Source organism: Phaenicophaeus curvirostris, chromosome 2, assembly GCF_032191515.1.
Source record: "Phaenicophaeus curvirostris isolate KB17595 chromosome 2, BPBGC_Pcur_1.0, whole genome shotgun sequence".
Taxonomy (NCBI): domain Eukaryota; kingdom Metazoa; phylum Chordata; class Aves; order Cuculiformes; family Cuculidae; genus Phaenicophaeus; species Phaenicophaeus curvirostris.
In genome coordinates, this window is record NC_091393.1 from 46,559,733 (window position 1) to 46,571,054 (window position 11,322).

The following is an 11,322-nucleotide window of genomic DNA, read 5'->3' on the forward strand; positions in this document are numbered from 1 at the left end:
ACACCACCTGTACAAACCTTTATGTTGTCACTGTCACAGCATATGATGCTTCTTGCCTACACAGACCAAAGAAGACCTCAGTTACCCTGTTCAGCTCTCCATCCCCAGAAACAGTAAGCTGAAATGAAACTCCATCATGGTTTTAAGATCTCCAGATCCTGGAAAATAAAGAAAGTCCCTGCCTATCTGCTAATATTTCTTCTTGGTGCAATTATTTTCCCTTGCCACTGAAATGTCACTGATGTGGTACAAGAACGAGACTGAATTACTGTTTGAACTACTAAACTGGTTTGCAAGTTATCATTAGATATTTTGTCTTTCCTCTCTAGTTCTTTACTATGCTACCAGTCAATCTAAGGGAGATCTACCACAGCTGGTGTTAGCTATAGGTCAATTATGTGCTCTATAGAACAGCAGTCAATGTGAGTGTATACACAGGTAAAAGCAGAAATAAATAACCAACACAAGAATTCCATAATTTTGTTGTATATGCCCACACATAATGTTAAAAAAAGTCAGTACATACTGTTTGGTTCATCATGGAAAACACGAGTCATAAGTTCTTGAGTCATACACCAAGGAAATAGGATATCATAATTATCTCAGTTACTTCATCCCTTTCTTCTGTTACCATATATTACTCCGGCGAGCTTCTTTCCCACTTTCACAGCCCCACGATGAGAACAGCAGCTGCTGTCCAAAAAGTTAAGATAGCCTATACTTCGTAACTTTATTTTTCTCTCCTGTTTTTTACTATCACAGAATCACAGAATCACTAGGTTGGAAAAGACCCACCGGATCATCAAGTCCAACCATTCCTATCAAACACTAAACCATGCCTCTGAGCACCTCATCCACTCGTCTTTTAAATGCCTCTAGGGATGGAGACTCAACCACCTCCCTGGGCAGCCTGTTCCAGTGCCCGATGACCCTTTTGATGAACACTTTTTTTTCTGATGTCCAGCCTGAACCTCCCCTGGTGGAGCTTGAGGCCATTCCCCCTTGTCCTGTCCTCTGTCACTTGGGAGAAGAGCCCAGCTCTCTCCTTTCCACAACCTCCTTCCAGGTAGTTATAGAGAGCAATGAGGTCTTCCCTCAGCCTCCTCTTCTCCAGGCTAAACAACCCCAGCTACCTCAACCACTCCTCATAAGATTTGTTCTCCAGCCCCTTCACCATTATGGGACACAACATTTTGTAGATTTCATCTCTAAAGTGATCCTGGCAAATGGGTGTCCTGTCAGCATACCAGAAGTGGCTTTTGTGCTGAATTTTACAGTAAAGTGAAATTTTCTAAGTTAGGATGTACTGATTTTTTTCATTAAGGAACACAAATAGAAGATGGAAAATTAGGACAATAAATCAAAATGGAATCCTCTAAAAATGTTTCAGCTGCACACATCAATGATTCTTAGAGTAAAGGAAATAGATAGAAAATTCAATTGACCTTTAGTGAACCAAGATCAGTTTTTCAAAAGGGTGTGAGGAGGTTGAGTTGAGATACTCATTGTCTTTATTCCATTGCTGAAAAAAGATAGATGCATTTGCAGGTATTTAGAGGACCCACATGGCCTCCTGAAAATACTTCTGAAAACACAAGGAAAAGTTTGGTTACACAACACCTTCTGAAATCTAGCCACTGATGTGCCATTGCTGGTAGCGGTGGCATGCAATCCTGGGTGAGATTTTTTCCGATTGCTCTTCAGAATCAGACACTTCCTACACTTTGTCAAGCCTGGCTTTTAGACATTCCTAAAATACAGGGGGATCATGCAAAAATCTGTGCAATGAGGAACTTGCCTTGTGGTGAGAGGAACTCAAACTAGGTCCCTCCCTGAACAAAAACAGATGGAAAAACACAATCAGACCACATCAGTGCTCCATGACCTACATCAAACCTCCCTCCAAAACATCTCCTAAAACATTCAAGAACCACATCAGAATAAACTTCCTATTGCTGAGATCTGTCAGACCAACAGCTGACAAGCATTGGAGCATGACCCAAAAGTGGGTCACCAGAGGACACCCACTGGGCTTCATCCCACCAACTGAAACGGCAGTAAATCCCTGTGGTTGCTAAAACGAAACTGGAATTTTAAGCCCAGCTAGAAGGAATAATTCTCTCCCTCACCCACATCTTCCCTTCGTGCTCCCAGCTGCCCTTGCTCTGGTTTCCATCTTCACTTGCCTGCCACAAAGTAGACGACCTGCTTTTCAGCCTCTCTCTCACCTTCTCATTTTTCCTGTACAGCACTCGCAAAATGCCTGTATGATCCTGCAGTACTAAGAGGAAGTAACGTTTTCCTGCTTCTGAGAAGCACAGAAAAAGTCCTATTTCATCCCTACACTGTCTTACTTTGTGAAGCAAACAACCTCCAGGGTTTCTCACCTTGCAGACTCAGGTGTTGCACTACTTCAGGGTTTCAGCTTATATTTAAGTCTACCGAGCTCATTCTGTTGTGTGATTACATTTTCCCACTTAAATGGTCAACTCCTCATAAAGTAGAGCATTGTTTATATTAGATATGACATTTATAATTATTCTATTTTTCTTACATGGGTGGAGGAGGATAGCAAATCTAATCACATGCATGTAGCAAGAGCTTTCCAGCAATCCTTAAGAATATAAATAAGCAGTTTAATGGAAAAACCAAGAGAATTGCTAGGCCACCACTCAAACTGAGAAGTCCTGCATTAGAGACCTTTTTGTTATTTTAAAAAACAGAGCTGACATTTCTCTGATTAGTAATGGATTATCACAGCAGCTACATGTAGGCTCTGCCAATGGAACAGATGGAAGATTTGTTTTCCAGCCTTTTTTTTATAGGAACAAATCAAAATGCAGATAATTTTACTTGATATTAGCTGTTTTAGTAAGTAACACAAGAAAAATGAGAAAGAATAAAAACATTTAGAACGGTTACCTGCCCAGAGTGCTTTGCCCCTGTGATAAGTGCAATGCAAGTGGAGAGTGAAAAGAATATTGCTGCCCTTCTTTACACACTAAGGAAATGGAGAGATGACAGCACACGAGGAAACAAAGAGACAATATTTGAAGCAGGGGTTTCAGCCCAGCAACTGTTCTTATGCTTTTCTCTGAATATCATAGCAGAAATCCCAAGGCAAATCCTGCTTGGTAGCATGTATTAGGATTGCTGGCACCCTATTAGATTGCAGTAGGGCAGAGATGAGTCACGGTATTTGTGTTATAAGCACAGAAAGCTCTGTTGTTAAGTACAGTTCTCCAAAATGGGAATCTAATGCAGTACCTAATGTTGCATTAATACTCTTTTCTCTAGTAAAGAGTTTTAGATCCTATTCTGAAGCATGTCATAGGTTTTATGGTGTTAACTTACTGTGATATCCCTCAGCAGCTGAAGCACAGATAACATTATCTTACAGATAACAAGCATGGATGTGGGTAATCCATTCAATTTCTTCCCTGAATTATCTCCTGATATTAAATATGTTTAAAAATTCATCATGTTTCTGCTGTCTTTTGCTCAGAAATCCATACCTTTCTTCTGATTATCACTAAAAGCTTTTCCAAATATTAAGATAAATAAATATCATAGAATCATAGGTTTGGGTTTGAAAGGACCTTAAAGATCATCTAGCCCTACCCTCCTGCCATGAGCAGGGAAATCTTGCACTAGATCAGGTTTCTCAAAGCCTCATCCAACCTGACCTTGAACACCTCCAGGGATGGGGCTCCCATGGCTGCTCTAGGCAACCTGTCCCATTGCCTCACTACATTCACAGTAAAAAAATACCTTCCTAATATCTAATCTAAACACCCCCTCTTTCAGCTTAAACCTGTTGCCCCTCATCCTGTTGCTACACTCTCTACTAAAGAGCCCTCCCCATCCTTCTCAGAGGTCAAAGGAGTTGTGAAGCATTGCCTTAAAAGAATTCATAAGTATATACTTTGCATAACTAGCTTCTTTGTTTCACTACTGAATTCTAGATGCCTATACCATATAACTGTGGATCAAAACCCCCTGCCCCTCTCATAGCATCTTTCCTGCTATGTACACATCCTTGATGTGGTTTTTCTGGAGTTCACAAGACGTTCATGAAGTCTTCATGTGTCTTCTTGTATCACTGACATGGTTTGCCTGAGATTTATAGGTATGTTTTCATTTGGGTTTTTTTTTCAGAGAGGGACCAGTCTTGAGTTCCTGTTGGCTGAATAAGTATATATTCATCATTGCTGGGAACAGCTCGTGATTTCCTGGGATACCAGAAAGAGCAACAAGAGAAAATTCAAGTTTTTAACACTTTCTGTCTTTGGAGAATGACTTGAGAACACCATGTGTTTTTATTATTTTACCTGAAAGTCTACTGCTTTCTCAGAAGAGCTCTAGCACCATCCACAAGCATAATGACACATGCAACTCCAGGCAATACAAGTATGCATGCTACCCACTGATCATAGAGTAGATAGCTGGCCTGGAAATTTGCTAGGTTACCACTATCTTCCTGTCATGCAAAGCATAAAAAAAAAAAAAATTCATTTTCACACTCTTTGGTGCACTGATTGCTAATCTCCTATTTTGAGAATTCCTGGGAGGGGTGAGGGTATGGGGGATTTTTGGCTTTTTGCAGGGAGGAGGGGTGGAATCAACTCTGTTACATCATCTTCTAATTCCCCAAAGCAAGAATCAGGGAAAAACATCACATTACCGTTTCCTACATGGTTTCATTAGGTACTGGAGTGTCTTTTAGCTGTTTCCTGAAAGACCTTTCATCTGCTCAGCATAACCACTGCAGATTATTTGGAGCTGGTTTAAAGTAAAACTACTGTTACATTATGCTCAGTTGAGCAGATTTTCACTGAAGCACATTGATGTTATTTATTTATCTTCAATACTCAGCTCTGGTTATGTTTGACATAAAGTATCCAGCAAGCAGGATTTAACCTGTAGAGGATTTACTCTGGTGTATTTAAACCCTGGAGGATGGCAGTATTACTATATTGAACCATACCATACCATTTCCTTCCACTCCCCAGGACAGGCACTGTGCCCAAAATTTTCTTTAAGTCTGCATAAAATTGAGATGTCTGTTGTGCCTCTAAGAAAGTGTATATATATTAACCACAAACACTGATCTATTTTAGACATTGGATCTGGCTCACCTTCATTTGATCTTTGTGTCAGCTTTCATATCCCACTTCCTCTTGAATCTGTGCAGTATAACATAGCAGGAAAAGCCAAAGCTAGGTACACAAGTATGACATACACAGTGTATTTTCAAAACACTCTTTCGTGCAAATCCAGCTCTGGGTTGTTGAAAAGCATGATAGAAGGCTGTTACTTACTATATTCCAGCTGTTGTCATAAAAAAAAGTCATGCTGCTCTAAGTAAACGCTAGTAAAATATCACATTCCTTCCTTTAGTAATGAATTAAACAGTGTTGTGAAAATGTTATAGAATGAATAATGTTTGGGAGGATCTGTTTTTTCATAAAGCAGCTGGACCTACAAGTTTTGCAGTTTACAGCACCATCTTGACATATTTTGAAGTAGAACATCATGGTTAATATCCACTTGATAGTTTTCATCCTTGCTCACTTCTTGCGACAGAGGCCTTCTGGATGAATAACTTCAAAAAGGAGAGAAATAGAAAGCATAGAGGTAATACAGTTGATAAGTGTAGAAATTAATAGCTAGGGGATCAGTGATCTAATACATATTCATTGAAAGATATATCCTCCATATTTTTCAGATATCCACACTTCTTTCTGTGCTGATCCAGTGCTGTGGTATTAGTGACTTCAAATGCATAAAATCCTGTTTTCTTCTCTCTTTGAAGTTGTGACATGACTTCAAGGGGAAATGGAAAAGGCTGGTAGATCCTTTTTAAGGGTTATTGCAGGATTTGTAAATAAAATCAGTCATTATTAAGGTTAATTAGCAATTACATTTGCAAGTACAAAAATATAAAAAAGGACTGGGGTCTATTGCAGAGGAAATGCTCATTAGAGTATTAGTTTAGGTACTGCACAAGTCTTCTGCTATAGGTGTAGAGGTTAGGATAGCAAAGAGATTACACACATCTATTAATCCAGAGTTCATCTTCCCGAAAAAAACAAGAGATCCAGCCAAACTGAAATTGATGCCTGATGACTTCAATAATTAGATCATAGTCTCATGACACAAGGCACATCATATAGTAAACTGAGCCAGGGCCAAGAATAATGAACAGAGATCTCATTAACTGAGATTCTGCAAGTTTCTAAATTTTACTAAATCATTTTAATGTCGCCTTTTACCACCAAGTGGCAAAAATAATACAGTGAAAGCACTCTGTATTTGCAGTACTAGACATACCTAGCATACTCCCTACGCCTCTACAGAGCATATAAAAATACAAGCAAATATTTGTAAATCAGACCAAATTAATTTATTCTTAATCCTTTCCAAGATTTTTTCAATAATAATCCTGCTGCTTTCCCTGGAAATTTTCTATCATACACTGAACATGATTATTTATAAAGTGATAGGAATGTGCATGCAAACATACTTTGCAAATGTATAGAAATTATGGACAAGTTTATAATTTAACTTAACCAGAAGGAACAAATTCCAGTCCCACAGAATACTTAAGTTAATACATTGTTCTATGCAACAAACATTTTTGGTATGCCACAATGCTTCAGTCAATGATGATTCAAGAATTCGGGAGCAATAGACTTACAGAGTTCATAAGATAACCACAGCAGAAAGTCTATGGCTGCATCGAAAAACCTTTTCACACTACTTATTTCTGCCTGCTGCACACATTTTCTTTGTTGGTACCCTTCTAGTCCAACCCCTGTGAAAGTGGATCCACCAAGGAGAAGTTTCACACAGAGCTGAAGAATGTTTTTTACAGGAAGGAGGAGCATAGAATTTGGCAGGAAAAAAAAGGAGTATATTGTTCCAGTGCTAACGGACAAAGTGAGAAAAATTGTATATAAATACAGTCCAAGTTATAGTAGTTTATCCTATTTGTCTCTGGAAGCTGCATAAAGGATGAGCAGTAGACTGAACACCTCCACCCTCTGTAACACTTTTCTACTGAAGCCTGTGACAGCAGTTCTATTCCACAAACACTTTTAGCAACTCCAGATAAGCTCTGCCAGGAAATCTGTGATGCGCCTTATAGGAAATAAATGTTTTCATGTTTGGAGCAGCCTACTTCAGTCACCAAAAACGGAAGAGTCTGGAAACTGCAAAGAACAACAATACATAAACAATTAACTAGGCTATTTCACTAACTAAAACGGAGAAAATGCTGAGTTAAGTAATAATTAGGGCTTTATCCTCTGTAGTCAAACGAGCAGATTGTCAGCGTTCCTGAGAACTGTCTGCTCTTTTTCGAAACCAGATTCATGAGATCAGTGACACTGCTTTTAACTGGTATATTATAGGTAACTGCACTGCCATCTGTCTGCACAGTGTGCAGGGCAGGGAGGGCAGGCACATGCTGATGAACCAAGGTCCTAAGTCAGCAAACATATCCCTCCCTGGCACACTGAGACCAGTCCCCAGTAAGAACACTATAACTTAGAGGGTGAAAAGGTACCTGAGATGTTTAGCTCCTTTTGAAGACAGGCTCAGAGAAGAGCAAAATACTTGTGGAGTACTACACTGTCCTCATACCTCATGTGGTGTCATACTAGGATCTGTTCTTCACTTCCATGTTTAAAATGCAATGACAGTAAACAACAGGGAAAGGTGAACTTTCTGTTTACAGCATAGCAAGCTCACATGCCAGGTCTGGCAGGAGAATTTCGCTACAAAATATCTGCATCATCAGCATAGTAGCATATACAAACAAGATTTATTTTCATTTTTAAATTGTCTTCTCTTTTTTGCGTTTAACCATTTTTGACTTTTGTTCATGTAAATTATGTATTTAATCACAGGAACTCAAATACAATTACATATTTCAAATTAATTTCCTTGAAATCGGTAACAGTATTATTAAGAAGAGTAAGAAAAAATGTTCCTTCACTTGTGAGGAAAGAAACCCACAACAACTGTGTGGCACCACTAGTGACTCAGAGTGTTTTACATTTGAACATACGCATAACCCAGACAAGCAGCAATAATGGCGCTACAGATAATTGCATCATATGCACGATAAAGACGTTATTTGGAAACAATTCAGTTTTTTGACAAAAGCATATGACATCTATAATTGCATTATTCATGAATTGATGTCAAGCTTCCACTTCAATATTGAAAGAGCTTTATGTCCAAATATGCCTTTTATACATTCAGTGATAGTCAATATTGACATTCAGAGTAATAACACAAAGCTTTAAAGATGTCAAATATTGAGAAAAACTGTAAAGTCTGGATGCTTATGACAGCTCTGTCACAAAACCATCTGAACACGATAGATTTACAAAACTGGGCTGTAAATACCACAGGAATCAATATTCCCGTAAAAGAAACATTGCCTTATCTTAAAAATTGCTGACTGCAATCTATCTTTCTCTCACTGCTTACTCTCTGAACCATGTGCCAATGCTAAACTAACCTGTCTTTAATCAATGTCTTTATTATTCATAACCACAGTCAAAGAAAAACTAAAAGCAATTAATGAGAGCAACAGAGCAAGTAAATCTCCTGATCTATTACTCTGCAATTCAACATCATTTTGCTACATGAACCTACGCTACTCCTGAACTGGCATCTTTTCCTGTGATCTTGGACATACCTGACATTCCCACATATAAACTTTTGCACATATGTTTATTCTACAAGCTGTTTCTAAGCGTCTTTGTTTTTCAGCTTGAAAGAGCAGCTGTGTTTATGCAAACAAGAAGAAACAACACCATGTGATTTACACCTGTACCTGGAATTTGCTGTTGAGAACTGTCAACAGACTTGACTAAAACAAATCCATAAAACAGTAAATGCAATATTGTAAACATTATCAAATTATGAGTGAAAATCCCATTCCTGCCTGTGTGACAGATGATCACAGGCAAATTCACAGTTAACTGTTACTCTTAGTAAACCTCAAGGACACCTGAACTTCCTGTAAAAATCAACAGCTCAGACTGCACCCAGTAAATGGTCCTGTATGTGAAACAACCACAGTCCCAGGGATTCAGGTTTGTCAGTAAATTACTGTATGACACACTTTTCTTTTAGAAACAATTTACTGATAAACCGAGGCCCAAATTTTCAACATGTTCATGTTCAATAATGCTGGTCTGCTGGTCATCATTTAGTCAGGAGTCCTTCAGGGCAGTCTGTTCCCTTTCTCCCTTGCTCAGCAGGTTGCTTGCAGTGGGACATGGGTGTTTGTGGGTTGTCACACCATGAGCTGAGTCTCCTATCAAATTACAGCTTTTAGTGAGTATATTGGTTCAGTTACATCTCCACCTTGAGGATCCTAACAGGACATAATTAGGTTCCCTGCCCAGGAGCCCATCACCCAGGAACCATGGGCAGGCTGCAGCCTTCCTCAGGGTAGTGTTTCCAAAGATCTCTTCGATCTGATTTATGCCCACAGAGGCACACAGTAAGAGGCTCAGACCCACTGCCATGTTTGTGTAAGTGGACTCAAGGACAGAAAGTCTCTTTGTTCCCTGCCCTTTCCCGCTCCCTTGCTCAGCTTTCAAATGTGGATGCTGGACTCTGATGGCACTTTTTAGCACTTTTTAGGACATGACTGATGCACTTTAAGACCAAACTGGGTAGCCTTCTTGCCAGTCTGAGACATTTTGTGTAAGGCCTCATGTAAAAATTCAGTGGATGGTAGAAGTTCCAAGTGATTTCAAATGATCTGTACCTCATGAAGAAGCCTGCAAGTAAGCACATTAGAATTTCATTCCTTTATATGCCACTACCATTGAAAGTTTCTTGTCTGAGTTTCCTTAGCTAGAAAATGTCAATAACACCTTGAACATTTGCTGTATCAAATGTGACACATACAGTGTCGTGACACATACAGTGTCGTGACACATACAGTATCGTAGCACTGAGTAGTCTGAAGCCGTCATCTTGTTACGATACTATACTTCATTTCGATGTCTTTTCCAAGTTCTTTGCTGCCTTAACAACTGATCCATACCCAAGCACCAGAATTTTTTAATCTCGGTGTTGGTAGCCTGAAGTGAGTTGTACTTTGTTTTTCCTTTATAGTAAGGTCAGAGAGTGCACAGCTGCGAGATCAAATTAAGAAATAACAACTAAGGCATTTGATGCTTAAAGGAAACTGTCTGTTAACGTAAAAATCAAAAAGGCCATGACTTCACTCTCCAGCTTCCAAATATTTACTCTTAATAATCTTTTCATCACCATAATTTCAGAATTTACATTTCTACCCCTGTTCTAAAAGACATAATTAAATGCAAAAAGAATGAGATCGATTGTTCCCTTCAGACTCACCTGGAAAGTCACATACATTGCAGTAAAACTCTTACTCAATGTTTGTTTCTCTAATTATTAAGTGCTAATTGACTCTAAATTAAATAAATAAGCTACTATTTTTTTCCTAACAGGAAAGGAGAGAAAAGTTATATTTCTTTAGCTGTACCTTGTTGATTCATCACTAAAGGCACCTTTCTTTTCTCTCACTGACAATAATCTTAGGTACCACTGTACACCCAGAGCCTCCCATGGAGGGGGTGCTGTACCACGGTGCTGGGTGGGGTGCTGGAGAACAACAGGAGCAGGTGGATGTAGGACACTTGTGGCTCAAATTGTCCTGGGTACGAACAGGCTGGAGAGAAATGTGTGTGTTCGTGGGAGGCTAACTAGTTTTCAGCTTAAACATCACTGCCACTGCTAACCCTAAGGAAGATTTGGGCTGTCATTCCTTAGGTGAAGGAATCTTAAGACTTTAAGTCAGTAACTTTTTCTTTCAATAAATTTCTTATTCAGGTGTTATTTCCAATGAAAATAAACATGACATTGGGGTAACAGTGAAAGATCATCAAAGCAGCTCACCAACTTGCATCGAATTCCTCCTCTTCTCTTCATCGACATACCCTGGACAGCTTCAGCCTGATGCCACTCTAAGGGTTCCTGCTACCAAATACTGTTTCCTTTCCCTGTCTCACATTCCTCTCTCCCTAATAATCAGGTTGTTTTACCTGATCTCATTTAAGCATAGCATTGTTCTCCTGTCACCTCCACACATCCACAAAAGGAAACTACAATAGAAAGAGATGCTGCAGAAGAAAGCAGAGAGGAAAAGACAACAGGAGGATCCCAAGAACAAATTCATGAGTCAGCCCAAATGCATAAACCAAGATGAAGAGCAGACCACTCCTTATGAGCATTTACCACCTAAAGAAGCTTGTGTAGCTCTAC

General features: G+C 39.2%; 1 long non-coding RNA gene across 1 annotated transcript; it reads left to right on the forward strand.

Annotated features, from left to right (window-relative positions):
* The first annotated feature begins 327 nt into the window (after nucleotides 1-327).
* Nucleotides 328-9,359, forward strand: LOC138717929 (uncharacterized). Its single transcript, XR_011336980.1, has 3 exons — nucleotides 328-426; nucleotides 4,170-4,410; nucleotides 9,279-9,359. It is a non-coding gene; the product is annotated as an uncharacterized lncRNA (long non-coding RNA).
* The last annotated feature ends 1,963 nt before the right edge of the window (nucleotides 9,360-11,322 follow it).